At 31.1% G+C, this 6,000-nt stretch overlaps 1 pseudogene across 1 annotated transcript; it reads right to left on the bottom strand.

The window, feature by feature from the left end:
• Positions 1–1,852, bottom strand: LOC129888432 (F-box/FBD/LRR-repeat protein At1g13570-like; annotated as a pseudogene). The gene is made up of 3 exons (XR_008766662.1): positions 1,042–1,852; positions 710–871; positions 1–616 (listed from the first exon to the last, which is right to left on the bottom strand). The product of XR_008766662.1 is annotated as an F-box/FBD/LRR-repeat protein At1g13570-like (transcript).
• Positions 1,853–6,000: the final 4,148 nt, after the last annotated feature.

The raw sequence follows: 6,000 nt of genomic DNA, 5'->3' as shown, positions 1-6,000 counted from the left end.
TATTCAGTTTTATGGGCAAAAACTACACATTTAAGTTAATTAAAGATTAAACGTGCATAATTGTACAACACAGGGGGGCAAAATCGTAATAACATAATAACTCAGTGACCATCACTAGTAGAGGCAATCCTTGAAGTAGTTAAAACTTAGCCAAGCAACTTTATACTGCATAATTAGACAGACAGGGCATGACAGGCAAACAAAGCCAAGAAGTGATACAAAAAAAATAATACTATATATGTAAGCAAAATCATGGCACTTCCATGACTTCTTCTTGGGGTTCTACGTGATCTTCCAACTCGCCTTCTTCAAATATGAATTCAACGCGATCTTCCAACTCGACTTCATCAAATATGAATTCAACATCTGCTCTGTCGAATTCTTTCATCTCATCGATCATTTGTTTACCTGAACGAAAAAGATAACGCGTAAAATTCCAAATGGAGATCTCCTCAAGTACAGGTGCAGATGCCAATATAAACTTCATAAATTCCATTTCCATCTCGAGACCAGTAAACATGTTCACATGAACTCTTTGAAGCTTCACAGCACCGTCTGAGGATGATTGAGCTCGTAGCAATTGTACAGCAGGTTCAACAATATTCCCCACGGGGTACTAAAGAATATTTGAGGAACAGTTAATTAGGAGTTCAGATGAATAAGAAACCATATTTAATTGCCTTAATGAAAAAAACAAGAGAGTGCTTACAAATTCAATTGTAAGATCTTGTAATTTAGGACAACTTGTAATCAAGTAAACTGCACTTGAAATCACCTCGACGTTTATTAAAGACATGGACGAAAGATTGAGAGATTTGATATTGTTCAAAGCAGTTGGGGGACTCCCTGGTACACCTCCCTTGATCAAGTACTAGAAAGATTTGATATTGTTCAAAGCAGTTGGGGGACTCCCTGGTACACCTCCCTTGATCAAGTACTAGAAGCAAGTCAAAAATTACTTTAAGATACCAATCAGATTCATCAGTTGGTTATGATATGTAACAACTTTATATAATATGTATTATCACAAATGTATATTACCTCTAATGTTGCACCGCATATCTCCAGTTCCAGCAGTGAAGGCATGTAATGGAAGAACTTCGTAAGATTAGGAAAAACAGGAGATGTATCAGGCAAAATTCGTCGTCCAAGGATACCCACAATAACTTTTTCAAGCATAGGAGCGTTTTTGAAGGAAATGGATTTTGTTTTTCCATTAAACTCAAAGAATTTGAGATTAGCGGCATCAATTTCAAGGGTGTCAAAGTTTGTGCAGCAACACAACCTCAATCATTCAAGCAACGGGCTTTTAGAGATGAGATTTGTAAATATTGATGGAACAAAAGTGACGCGCAGAAGATCGAGATTAATAAGGTTCTCAAACCCTTTGAAACCGAGCGGAGGGTGGAACAAGCAATGTTGGAGTTCCAAATACCTTAGTTGCTGGAATGTGAAAAGGTGATGACGTAAATGATATTCGTTTTTTAAGCTTACATGAAGGGTGAATTCCTGGACATTTTTCTTCGACAAAAAGTGCATCCAATGATCAATATCAGGACAACTCGTAAAACTACTACCTTGGAGTCTAAACTTCAGTATTGGTCCTTTATGGACTAATAGGACTTGGTAAATAATTATCTTGGCTTCTTCATCTTGTATGAAAGACTTGAAAAACTCATCATTAAAATCAAGTTCTTGACGTGTTACCCATCTGTACCTCCAGTGTTTTGACAAGATACTGGTCTTCACTGCATCTTTCCAAGGCAAGCACCCTAGAATTACATTTAGAACATTACAAGGCAAATTGCTAATTGTATCTACATCAGATGTCCAAGCATTCCTCATGGCCTAATAAAACAAGTTCGCCAGCAACTCTGAAAATTAAAAAAAGGGATAAAAGCAATATCCAAATACATTTCAGCAATGTATTGTAAATAACTAGTGTTCAACGTATGCAACTGCATAAAATTTTATCATTTACCAATATATCATAGAGAGAAAATAACGCTACATGATTGAGCACGGGAAAAAACATAGATTTCAAGACAATTGTAGTGAAGGAATGATTTTCATCAAGGGATTCAAAAAAATATTCTCTTTGTTTGCAGGGGATTCAACAAAGTGGGTTGAAAATTACGATATCTAAGGTTTAAATTTCAGCACAAGATGATTTGAACAACTTATGTTACTGGTGAATTAGTCGAGGTTGCCCGTTAAACTTGATTATCCATAAAAGAAACAAAACCTAACTTGATGGGTTCATGATAATTCAACAAACAAGTACAATTTGAGAGCAAGTAATCAAAGATTATACAAGACGTTTAACTGTACTCAGAGTCTGAGAGAGATCGAAAGCCGGAGGCAGTAAGATGTGTAGCCGTTTTTTTTTTAATGTTTATCCGGAGTGCAGGGACAAATAGGTTCAAATTTATTTGTATTTTCTTACTTCGAAAATAAAAGGAAGATACTACAAATATTTATTCAAGAGAGACGAACTTACCCTGATATAAATAAGAGAAAGCGATAAATTAGAAGACAATTATAACACCTCAGGTATTTACGGAGGTTTATTATCTCGTTTAAAAAGTTTATGAATCCAAATTTAAGAATTTTGTTATAGCATCATATGAGATTTTGATAACATCGTAATATAAATTTATTGTCTTTTTAAGATATCTAAAATATTTATGGGAAAAAAATTCTTTAGTATAATATATTTGTATATGTATTTATTTTTATAAGAGTTTTATCAGATATTAATACTTTAACTGAGATAAAAAGTCTAATTATGTTGAAATAATTATTATTATGTGAGATAGATTTTATTCAAAATAAATTTTATTAATTATAATATATACAAAAATTTATATATATTTTACCACGAGTGCATAATAAAAATTAAAATTGTGTGGGCCCACCACTTCTACGTGGAAATGGTGGATAGCAAAGTGACTTAATTTTGCCACTTATCATTTTAATACGTTGCCAGTTGCCCCAATTAGATTATGATAAATGCAGCAATTTATTTATTTTGGGATATAAGTGTCAAAAATATAGTTGAACTATTATTTTACTTTTAAAAATTTTATACCTAAATTATCATACATTAGTTAAGAAACACACATTTATATTTTATTATACTTTATCATGATGTGTGTACTATAATCTCTTTTTCATTTTAAAAAAATTATCACATCACACTCCACATAGATAAAATATTCTACATTAATAAAAATTAAATAAATTATTAATATTAGTTAAAGTTAAATATTAAAGTATTACTATCCAAAAAACAATTGTAAAATAAAATATAAAATATTTTTCTTGCCCACTCTACCACTTCCTCTCACGTACCCCCAAATTTTTAGTTTATTTTTTAATTTTCTTTATAAAAATTCTTAATTTATCTCCCCCTCCCCCCACCCCCTTCCATTATATAATAAATTAGATATTAATTATTTTAATTTTTTAAAAAAATTAATTCTGTCCCACCCACCTAATCCTTTACTTTTAATTTGTTTTCTAGTTTTGTTTTGTATATACTTGCCGCAACACTTTTTTTAAAATAAAATTTTTATTTTTTGTTATATTCGGCATGGAAGTAGAAAAAAATATTTTCTTAAAAATATACGTAAATATCTAACACAAAACGAGAAAAATGTAAAAATAAATTAGGAGCGGAGATAGAGGTGGCAATGGAGCAGTGCCAGGCAGGTTGAGCTCAATCCGCAAATTTTTTAAACCGCTCCGTTCCGCATTACAATTTATTTCATTTTCAACCCGCCCCGCATAGAACCGTCCGGCATAAATTTTTAAGTTTTTTTTAATTGAGTTTAATATGAAAAATAAAATTCATAACTTTTCTTTTCATGTTTTGCTAATCAACATCAACAACTAATTAATTGTTTCTAGCTAACATTTCAACAATTATTTCTTAATCGTTAATTAACTGTTTCTAATTAACATTTCAACAACTAACAATTCACTAGACACGTCTAATTTACTTTTTTTAAAAAAAAGTTAAAACTAAAGTCAAAGTTTAATATAAAAAGTTTATATCTTTGATTTTTAGTAATTACAAAGATTTAATTTTCTTTAGGTTATTATTTAGTACCTTAAACCCGCAACCCGCCCCATCCCGTATTAATTTTAAAAATAATTACTTCAATCCGCCCCGCCACCCATAGCTCTAAACCCTCCCCGTACCCGCCCCGCCCCATTGTCATCCCTAAGCGGAGGGTTAGATGGGATGTGTAAAATTTTATTTTTTAAAAAAAAATTAGGAAAAAGTGGGGGAGGAGGTGAATAAAGATTTTTCAAAAATATTTTATAGAAGAAATTTAAAAAAATATAAGGGCGGGGAATTGTCGGGGGCTAGGGGACAGGGTGGATAGGGTAGGGGAGAGGTGGTAGAGTTGGGTGAGATTAATATTTTAAATTTATTTTTTAAGAAATAATTATTTTTTAAAAGAATAATTTCTTTTTTTTGGATAGTAATACTTTGATTTTTAACTTTTAACTAATATTAAAAGTTTATTTTATTTTGTCAAGGTGAATATTTTATCCATGTGCAATGACATGCGACAATATTTTTTCAAATAAAAAGGAGAGTGTATTACACACACTACTGAGGTGTGTTTTTCAAACTATACATATATGTTAAGATCGGTCCCTCTAGTATCCCTTTTCTCTTTTTTCTTCATTAGTAGATAAAGTTTATCTTTATTAGTAACCTAGAAAAATGCCCTCTACAAGATGATATTTGTAGTGTAATCTTGGGGCTTCGTGAATTTTATTGATTTGTTTTTAGGAGTGTTATTAGGAGTAGCAAAATCAGACTCAATCCATCCAATTCGTCTAATCCATTTAACTAATAACCTGTCTGTTTATTAGCTTAATCAATTTCAATCCAACCCTTTTCAATCCATTAAATATTGGGTGGATATGTAGCCCAAATCGACTTGAAGAGAAATCTTATAAAATACTTTAATTTTTTTTAATTTGATATATTATATATACCCATAATAAAAAATAATAATAATTTTATTAGGTACTAAAATATTGTAAATGAACAAATAAACCATTAAAACTTAGTAGAAATTCGATTGGGTTGGGTCTTGACCCGTTCTATAACTCATTATCCAATCCGTTTCGACCCAACTAATTTTGGCCCAAGCAAATTTGAATTGGGTTGAATCTTGACCCATTATAACCCGTCCAAATTTGACTCAATCTACTCAATTGTCACTCGAGTGTTTTTGTATAGTTATGTATACGTTAAGAATGAATTTTGGGGCGCAAAGATTTTGATGAATTATTCGTTCACCAATAGAAAATCGATTATCTACATCAAATTATTCAAGTCCGTATTCAATATAGGTTAAGGCAAAATTCTCTTTTTTATATTGCACGAATTCCAAAAATTACAAATCTAGCAAATATGTCATTTTTACTATTCTATTGCTAGGAAAACCCTCCGTGAAAGACATTGAAATGTCAGCGAATCTTATTTCTTGACTTTATCGTATCATTATCATGCTTGTATTATTGTGAAGTAAAGAGTGAGGCTGATATGATGAAAATTTATTTTGTTGTATCTAAGGGGTTGTTAAACCGTTCTTTCTCATGAAAAGTTCTTATGAAAATATAATTTGATTCATACTAAATCTTGTACCATATTCTTTTGATTATATACGTCTCAAACAACCTTATTTCTAAACAGTCTCATACTATTACCAACTTGGAGTCGTTTAATTTATAGTTAATCAAGTCAGGCATGCCAGTCTCCTTTTGAATTACTAAATGATTAATTTTCTAAGTTGAAGTTGAGTCAAGAGTTTCAAGTCTATTATGAGTTTTATAGGCCTAAACTATGGTCATGTACAAGTTAAATGAAGTTACGATAAAACTCTTTAATCACCTTAAGCTCTTTATGAACATCCTCAGATTTAAGTTACCTTTCTAAAGTGAAGTTAAGTTTTCCAGCTTATTTGGAATGCT

This window comes from Solanum dulcamara, chromosome 5, assembly GCF_947179165.1.
Source record: "Solanum dulcamara chromosome 5, daSolDulc1.2, whole genome shotgun sequence".
In the NCBI taxonomy this organism is placed as follows: Eukaryota; Viridiplantae; Streptophyta; class Magnoliopsida; order Solanales; family Solanaceae; genus Solanum; species Solanum dulcamara.
Note: the sequence above shows the minus strand (reverse complement) of the source record. Positions and strands in the feature narration are given on the sequence as shown.